Source organism: Eutrigla gurnardus, assembly GCF_963514095.1.
Source record: "Eutrigla gurnardus genome assembly, chromosome: 21".
Classification (NCBI taxonomy): domain Eukaryota; kingdom Metazoa; phylum Chordata; class Actinopteri; order Perciformes; family Triglidae; genus Eutrigla; species Eutrigla gurnardus.
Genome location: NC_139932.1, coordinates 7,520,217 through 7,530,181, shown reverse-complemented (window position 1 = coordinate 7,530,181; position 9,965 = coordinate 7,520,217).

The window sequence follows — 9,965 nt, the reverse complement described above, 5'->3', positions numbered from 1 at the left end:
AAGGCTAATAATGTGAATGTTAACTGGTTTTAGCAGTATGTCTAATGGGGGGTGACACCAAATTGACGTCATCAAACCCTAATGTCAATTACAAATAGGGATGTCCCATCCTCAAATCCTGCAATCATTCAGCCCTGCTTAATCAACATTACTCCACTCCCACTACGGAACATCCTACAATATTTACGGACATATTCTTTATGTAATAACACATCTCATTTTCAAGGGGGGTCATTTTGTTGAGTCTACCATACAGCGAAAATGCTGTGTGATATTGAGGAACGAAACCTTTACACCAAATCCTGTCCAAGGGCACGGCGCACCGAGTTCAAGACACCCAGGAGAGAGAGAGAGAGAGAGAGAGGCAATGGGGCAGAGCCAAGTCTCATCCTGCCTCTGCAGCCGCCAGATGAGCACCCACCTGATCAGCACCCCTGGGGGCCACTGAGCACCACACAACAGCTGGCAGTGCCACATGTATTACCTATGGATTATCCCCAAGCAACAGCGGACTTATCAGTCTTATCCTGACAGGCAGCATACTGTCAAGTTTGGGGGGCGAGTACATAAATGACAAGAAGAAGGAAAAGGCCTGACAATGGGGGAAGAAGCACCCGTCAGACTTAGTAAAGAGCCACTGAAGGTATCCCGCCATCTTGAGTCAGTGCAATTGCAATCGCTTGCTGTGAGTCATGTTTATATTTAGATTGGGAAGGAAGAGGAGCAACCGGGCGAATAATGCACATCACCTTCCCCAGTGGAAGCATTTGGCTGCGTGTGAGAGAAAAAGAGAATATTTGTCTGTGTGTGTGTGATTTAGATCCAGTGTCTGACCTAGAAAAGCAGTTGCACCAATCAGAAGATCCGTGGCAGTTAGGCAGCACGCTCCGCAGTATAAATATCTTGCCGTGTGCCAGTTGCATGTATAATTACAGAGCGGGGAGGCAGAAGCACGCCTAAAGATGATAAGCCATGATGTGTTCCCCCGTCTGTCCTCGCTATGCGTCTTAAACACGGCGTGGACATTGTGTGCTCCTGTACAGCAGGTGGGGCTACAGTATCTCCTCATCATTCAATACTCATTGTGCTGTGAATGCTGGTAGATTGAGTATCAAGGGTACGAGACAGTATCCTAATGGTTTAAGTCTGGATTCCTGTTGATGGGAGAGTGAAATGTTCAAACTGCACATTTCTGATATGACCATGGACAGAGGGAAGCGGCCTGCCGACATGATACGATGTACGCAGCACACCGTCAATCACAGCTAATCACAGTTTATCACTGATTTGGGGAGATAGCTTTGGTTCGCCTGATTAATAAAATAGCAGCACAGTATATACACTGCATACAGATGTGATCATTTTGAATTTCTAATACAAACTGAATGGCTAAGTGAGTCCAATCTAGTTAAAGCTGAATAAAATATTTTTAAAAACGGCACTGCAATGCATTATCATAAAGCTAAAGAAAAAGTAGGGTTGCTTTCTCTTAGCTCGTGAAAAGCTGACATTTTGGAGATACACGGTTTTATATCATAGCCTGGAAAATACAGCACGCAAGAGAATGGTACAGCGATATGGGATAAAGACAGCAGGGTGGTCTGTCTAATGAACACAGCATGCGATGAGAGTGCTACATCAGAGGTAATTCATCTATTTTCTGTGGTCCAGCAATAAGAGGCTATAATCTCAATAGAAACCAGAGGGACTCAATGACTGTGGGCCTGGGCTAATTTTAGCTGTTTAAAAGGAAGTGAACAAAGCACAAACAAAGCACACACACAGCTGAAATCCCATTTGCAGGAGCGCCGCCGAGGTCTGCGGAGAGGGAGGGAATCTGACTGGAGGTCAATGGGGGATCTTGGCGAGCAGAAAGGGCAAATAATGCGGCAGGCAGCAGAGGATGCTTTGACCTTTTACTGCTGGTTTTGGAGCCAAAAGAAGAGCAGGGGGCTGGGCGGAGGAAGCTCTTGCCTGTGGTGAACTGGAAATACCTCAGATCTCTGGCACCACCAAACATCCACCTCCTTCTCCCAGGAGGGAAGGAAGGGTCAGGTCTGGGCAGCTGTCAGAAGAATGAGCAGGGACCAGTCAAGTGTTTGACCACTCTTTGTAAGGGGAGGTAACCGCACCCATGGATTTATTCCTATGATGCTGCTCCATTATCTTCATAGATATGATCATTGGCAAAAAGACAATATTTTCTATTTTATAACCTTCTTTCAGATTTTTGTTTTTATACAAAAGGTCAATAACATAATCATACGAACAATATGAACCACTTTAAATCTCTTTTTCTTGTTTTCTGAAAACACCACCATCTGGCACGATGCCTCTACCCCGACCTGCCATTATGTTTGCATCAAAGCCTGTGCCCTTTTCAATTATTAATAGTGTGGTTATCCATGAGTTTGTCAACAGCATGCCATCTGATGAATATTATATTACATTATTATATTATGTGTCAAGGGGTTCATAGGGGTTTATGGCACAATAAACAGACCATTAAAAGCAGCTTTTGCTGATTAGATCTAAACATCAAATCCCATCACTTATGACTTTGAGGGTGGGCTCGTACTCCATGCTAACCTTCTTTTCCATCTGAAACATAACAGATTTTCTGGCATTCCGTCTTGAAAAATGCCTCAGTAAATTGAAAGTGGGTTACACAGAGGGAAACGTGGCTCTCTCTGGTGCTCATTAGGGTTGGCAGAACACTCATCAAACAGACTTGAAAACTAGAATAATCATCTTTTCTGCTAAAAGGTAGAGCTAAGAGACTCCTATCAAGGATTTTCTCAAAATATCTGGGCACACGAATCAGCTTGGTCCTGAAAGTCAAACTGCAGCATTTTAATGCGATCTGATGCAAATGTTGAAGTGCAAAAGTTCTGGGAAGCTTTCAGCATGATGGAAAAGAAGAATTTCATGGGAAAAAAGCTGCAGATTCTCCTTAAATCAGCACTTGATTAAGAGCAGAGTCTTTTACGTGTAGAGGATGGAAACAAAAAAAGCAAAGCTTCGCGTAACACTTTTACAGATGAGATGAGGGGGAGATGAAAAAAGTGCAGGATTAGTGTTACGTGTCATTGTATATTTTTTCCATTCCTTTTGCATGTGTGTCTGTCATGTGTCTGTGTTTAAGGTGCAGTTTCCTGAAGGATGATTGAGGGCACCTGCATGAAGCTGTGGGTGCGGCCTATATAAGTGGATCCTTCCTCCGCCCCCTCTCGCTCTCCTCCCTGGCACAACATCCCAGCCTTTGTTTGTGTGATCCCTCTTTTGTCTTGGAAATAAATGTTATTCTTTTGCATTACAACTAGCATGGTGTCCCTCAATGTGTTGTGGCTTTGAGCCGGTCATAACATTATGGGGGCTCGTCTAAACTTTAGTTTGGAGTAGATGAGTTTATTTTTGCGCCCCTAGACCCACGTTTTCCCATTTTGTTTTTTAGTTAAGAGGTCCATGCTTGTGTTGCCACATGAGGTAAGGTTTTTTTTCTGAGAGTTTGCCTGGTTAAGTCAGCCAGCGGGTGTTGGTGTGACCATCACCACTTTATTTTTTGGAGCGGTAACCCTGAGGTGGCCCCCGGCGTGCCCAGGAAAGCCGACGAACACTAGTTGAGGTCTAGTAAACTAGATTAACAGTCTTAGATAGAGAGGGAACCAGGTAAACTCTAGAATAGGGTAGTTAAGAACACCAATTCCTAAACTAGTGATAACATGTGGTGGCATGTGCTGGCCTTTGTTTTCCACACACACCGTGTGTTGGGTGAGTGTGGGGAGTTGGAGCAATTTCGTTTTGTTTTGCGCAGTAGTTTTGTCAAATGCTAGGCTGTAGTGGTGGTCTTCTGGAGCATTTGTGACCCTGATGCCCATGCATGCATGTGTGCTTTGTTTGTTTAGTTGCATGTTTTTGCAGGGATTGCATTTGTGATCCACTTTCTTCTCAGTGGAGAAGAGCAGTAGACTTTAGTGCTTGAGTGGTGTGGCTCAGGTAAAGTGGCAGTAGTAACTATTTCTATACTGTGTGGCAAGAAATAGTTGTGGAGTAACTGCTACGTTGCTTACATCTGGCTTTGTGTAGTCTGACAGTGACATTAACTGCGTTTTTTTGTTTATATAACGCTTTGGTTCTTTGTGGAAGTGTTATATTGTGTCATGCTGGGGTGTTTGTAGTTTACTGTGCTTGGTTTTGTAGCATTTGCTCTGTGTGGTAGAGTTCCTTTGGTGCTTCTTCTTTGCATAAAGATATTGTGGTAATTTCATTATGGAGTTCGACCTGGAGAGGTTTAAAGAAGTTCCTACAGCAGAGCAGCTTTCCTACTGTAACAAAGCACAGCTCATGTCCATTGCGGAGCATTACTGCATTGAAACAGCATCAACATCTCTTAAGAAAGATGAGCTGAAAGCCAGAATAGTTACTGGTCTTGCTAAACAGGGAGTGCTTCTGAGTGAATCTGAGGATTCAGACTTAAGTCAGAGGCTGCTCCGTTGCAGACTCAGCATGCTCAACAGGTTCGGTTGCAGGAGTTGGAGTTGCAGTTCAAAATAAAACAGTTGGAGATTGAGGCAAAAGATAGAGAAGAGGGGAGGACGTTGGAAATGGAGAGGTTGCGGCTGGTACATGAGGAGAAAATGAAGGAATTGGAGCTGAGGTCAGTTGAGACACAGGCTCAGGGTGCCAGTTCTCATGCATCTTCTGCTTCTCCTCGGTTTGATGTTGGGAGGAACATTAGTTTACTTCCTTATTTTTCTGAGAAGGAGGTGGAGAAATACTTTTCCCATTTTGAATGGCCACATTTGAATGGCCAAAAGATGTCTGGACATTGTTGCTGCAGTGTGTCTTAACAGGTAAAGCACAGGAGGTCTATTCTTCATTAACACTCACCCAAAGTGCTGACTATGAAATTGTTAAAGCAGCCATCTTGCGGGCCTATGAGCTGGTCCCAGAGACCTATCGGCAGCGATTTAGAGGTTGTCATAAGGTTGACAAGCAGACATTTGTGGAATTTGCCAGAGAAAAAGAAATTCTGTTCAATAGGTGGTGCACATCTCAAAAAGTTGAAACTAAAGAGCAACTTTGTGAGTTAATACTCCTGGAAGAATTTAAAAACTGTGTTCCTGAGGCAGTTGCAACCTATCTGAGTGAACAGCGTGTGTCTGAAGTTGGGGATGCCGCTGTGCTGGCTGACGAATATGTCCTGGCTCATAAAGTGGTCTTTAAAGATAAACTTTGTGAGGCTAAGAACCATGCTTCTCCTCATCCTCATCGTTTTAAAGCTGGCAGTAATGGTTCTGGTTCTTCAGTTTTTACTACAAAGCCTGTTAGTTCTGGCTCTGGAAATTCTGAGAACGTTTTTTTTTTTTTGTAAAAAGCCTGTTATAGCTGACTGTCATGCTCTCAGTAAAAAGCAGAAGGCTGCTAAGCCAGTTGCATTGCTAGCTTCAGTGTCACGTCTGCCAGGTGGAGAAGATGGTCTCAGTCAGTTCACTGAAAACAGGCCTGGGGTGGGAAAAGGTCTGAGTGAGTCCTGTGAGGACAGTACTGAGCCTGATCTCTTTGCACCTTTCCGCATGGAGGGGTTGGTAGCCACCTCTGAGTCGGAAAAGTTTGTCACAGTTCGTATATTAAGAGATACAGCAGACGCTCAGTCTTTGTTGGTGGAGGGAGTATTGCCCCTCTCGGAAGAAACCTCTACCGGTGAAAATGCTTTAGTGTGGGGATGTGGAATGACTTGGCTTGAAGCCCCATTGCATGTTGTGTATTTACAGTCTGGCTTGGTTCCAGGCCCTGTGGCAGTGGCTATTCGCCCTGAACTTCCTGTAGAAGGAGTGGACATGATTCTGGGTAATGATTTGGCTGGTGGGGAGGTGTTCCCTACGCCCATTGTTGTGAACAACCCAGTTGGCTCTAGGTCTGTTAACCAAGGTGATCAGTTGTCTCAGATGCCAAGTGTTTCCTGCTTGTGTTGTAACTCGGGCTCAGTCACGTAAGGTTGAGGATGTGGTTGACCTTTCAGATATGTTTATTGCTCCAGGTGAAGAGACCGTCAAGACTGTATCGGCTGGTCCATCTGCCGCTTCTGAGGTAACTGTAGCTGAGACTGTTGAGGTTACATTGTCCAGTCCTGTCACCTTGTCTGATGAGTCTGAGACTCTGTTAAAGGTTGGCAGGGGGCAGCTGATAGAGGCACAGAAGGCTGATCCTTCCTTGGCTAAGTGTGTAGAAGCAGCGTTGCCTAAAAATGAGATTGTTGCCTCTCAAATGGCTTACTATTGGGAGGATGGTATCCTCATGCGTAAGTGGGCTCCTTTAGCAGATGACAGTGGGGGTAATACTGCATATCAGATTGTTGTCCCTGCTGGTTACCGTGCACAGATATTGAGCTTAGCTCATGATAATGTGTTGTCTGGTCATCTAGGGATAGCTAAAACTTACTATCGTATATTGAAGCATTTCTTCTGGCCTGGTTTGAAAAGTGATGTTTCAAAATACTTATTTCAGGAAGGCCAATGCTGTAACTAAACCTGATTCTTTTCCTCTTCCTCGCGTGGAGGATTGCATTGATAGAGTTGGAGCTGCTCACTACGTCACCAAGTTGGACCTGCTAAAAGGCTACTGGCAGGTACCTTTAACATCACGTGCTTCTGAGATCTCTGCATTTGTGACACCGGACAGTTTCATGCAGTATACCGTCATGACATTTGGTATGCGCAATGCCCCTGCCACCTTTCAGCGACTAATGCATATGGTGTTGTCTGGTGTGGCAAACTGTGAGGCCTACCTTGATGACGTGGTAGTCTTTTCTGCTGACTGGCAGTCCCACGTGGAAATCCTGTCTGTTGTGTTTCAGTGCCTACAAGATGCTTCCCTTACCCTGAATCTGGCAAAATGTGAGTTTGCCAAGGCCACCATCACTTATCTTGGCAAGAAGGTTGGTCAGGGTCAAGTTCAGCCAGTAGATGCCAAAATAACAGCTATCACTGGGTTCCCTGTTCCCACCACTAAGCGGGAACTGCGTCGCTTTCTTGGACTAGCTGGCTATTATAAAGAGTTCTGCCGTAACTTTGCTGCCATTGTGTTTTATTTGACTGACCTCCTTAGCCCCACAAAGGATTTGTTTTGGGACACCAAGTGTGAGCTGGCTTTTCAGTCCGTAAAAGCTCTTCTCAGCTCTTCTCCAGTGTTGTTGGCTCCTGACTTTGCAGTGCCATTTAAGTTGGAGGTCAATGCAAGCGGGACTGGTGCTGGTGCTGTATTGCTGCAGGAGGATTCTTCGGGTATCGATCATCCCGTTTGTTACTTTTCCAAGAAGTTCTCCCCAGCCCAATGTAGATATAGCACCATCGAAAAAGAGGCTTTAGCCATGCTCTGGGCCCTTCAACATTTTGAGGCCTATGTTGGCTGAACACCACAGCCGGTGTTGATTTTTACTGATCACAACCCACTTGTTTTCTTAAACCACATGTACAATAACAACCAACGACTCATGCGGTGGGCTCTTATGGCCCAGAACTTTAACATAGAGATTCGGCACAAGAAGGGGTGTGATAATGTCGTGGCCGATGCCCTCTCACGTGTGTCATAAGATGTCGATGCTGACAGCATGGCTGTCACCTTAAGGGAGGGGGTGTTACGTGTCATTGTATATTTTTTCCATCCCTTTTGCATGTGTGCCTGTCATGTGTCTGTGTTTAAGGTGCAGTTTCCTGAAGGATGATTGAGGGCACCTGCATGAAGCTGTGGGTGCGGCCTATATAAGTGGATCCTTCCTCCGCCCCCTCTCGCTCTCCTCCCTGGCACAACATCCCAGCCTTTGTTTGTGTGATCCCTCTTTTGTCTTGTAAATAAATGTTATTCTTTTGCATTACAACTAGCATGGTGTCCCTCAATGTGTTGTGGCTTTGAGCCGGTCATAACATTAGTAAAACTAATTTAAGATGGACACTTAACTAAAACACCATTTGCCTAAAAATGCAAGGCTGTGATGGGAAATGTTATAAAAGGAGAGAGACTTTTGTGGAATTGTTCATAGGCTACCCATCTGTACAGTAGATAGATTAGTCACTTGGATGTCAGCCATTAACTGTATCTGGACAAACTAAGCTGCAAATAAGTTCATAAGCCAGACCAGCAGCCATTTGAGAAAGAATCAGCTAATTCTGTGTCTGAGATTTTAGCTTGTGTCAATTTAAATAATCTCAAGTATTCCAGTCCGTCAGTGTTGGACTGACTCAGCACTACCTGTGAGCTCTGGTGATCGTGAAGGCAGACGGGGCCAAGAATCCAATCTTTTACCCAATTCACAAGCAGTTTTTCTTTTTCCAATTGGCATGGTAACCAGTCTGACCATCTATTGGGCGGGCAAGCACACGACTCCCAACAGGGCTGAAGCTCATCTATGATGACCAAGCACCAGACATTGTCAGCACGAGTGAAAACCACAATAAGGGCATGATAAACATGACCGATTTGAACAGGAACCAACAGGAACGAGGCTGTCCAAATTCGCTGCTCCAATAAATGCCAGCGCTGCTTAATCACACCCATAGGCCACAGACTCGGGGGAAGACGCCGGCTCTGCTGCCAACGTAGCCGTAGTAAACAGTTCAGATGCCTCTCTGCAATGAGCTCTCTGTTTTGTGCTTGAAGTGATGGTCATCACGTCAAAAAACAGAGAGTAACATTTAAAGATGACAGGATAGATGAATGTCAACAGATGCATGTATGTGAGCTGTACGCAATCCATGCATCCTAGTCTATTTGGATCTCCAGTAAAGTTGATTTAAAATGTCTGCTCACTGTTAGAGCGATCGGAGGTACTCACCCATCGTGTGTCTGAGGTTTAGGGTTTGTAAATGGCATCAATCCATATCCACTTTACCGGCATATGAGCTCTTTGGTTTCCCCTCCCAGAGATCTATGAGGAGAGATGAGGTCTGCACATTGACTTTCATCCAGGCCGATTAGCCCGACAGTTTCAGACACTCTGGATGCACCGATTCCCATTCTGGAAATTCTCTGCTTTATTAGGTCGCTTGTTTAGCTCTGGCTTATGTTTGGAGCGCGCCTGCTCGTTGCTCAATACAGTGTATTATCTCTAAGTGAAGGAAATTGATGTTGACAGACTGCACACGCACAGGGTGGAGTGTGGTTCTGCCATATTGGTACATTTCAAAACCGCACTGTTTTCCTCTCCATTGTCATTTTGGCTCTTAAGAGTAACGCAAACAGGGCAACGAATGTACAAATGCACATAATGGGTCATCATCTAACAGCAGAAACACAAGCAAAATGAAAAAAGTGCAGAAAAACAGTTCAGTCATACCCACGAAAGCTATGAAATAAATACTTTTGAAATCTTGTGGAATATAAAAACTATCTGACGTTACTGGATGTCTCTGCATCTTTTACAAATTAAAAAAACTAGAATGATGGTGAAACTCTTAAGGTCTTTTCACACCAAACGTGAAGCGGCTGGTTGGTTTCCCTGTATCTGGGACTTCATAACATATACAAGGCAGCAATAGTGGATATTTCAGACTTGACTGATGAAAGATTGTCAGTGTCTACATAAAGAATGTTTTGAGACTTCATCTCCAACTTTGCTGTTTTGACTTTGTTTAGTTACTTAATTTAGTTACTTAAGTTACGTTTACTTGTCTGTTTTGTACGTCGCATTGAATACATTTTTTTAAGTTTATCCTCTAATATTCACTGCATGTCTAATATTCAATTATTTTCCAAAGGGACCCAAGATTCTCTCTCTATTAGGCATCTGTGATTAATCATGTGTGATTAAGTTATTCTTTGCATGTGACACAGGTGTGCTCCCTGCTTCCAATTACAAAAAATAATTATCCAGATTCTAGGTTTTTTCCTCAAGGTGACCTTGACTCTTATAGAAAAATCTATGGCATGGTGAGTGCTTCCTTGCATGGTAGCAAAGATAACGCCTGTTC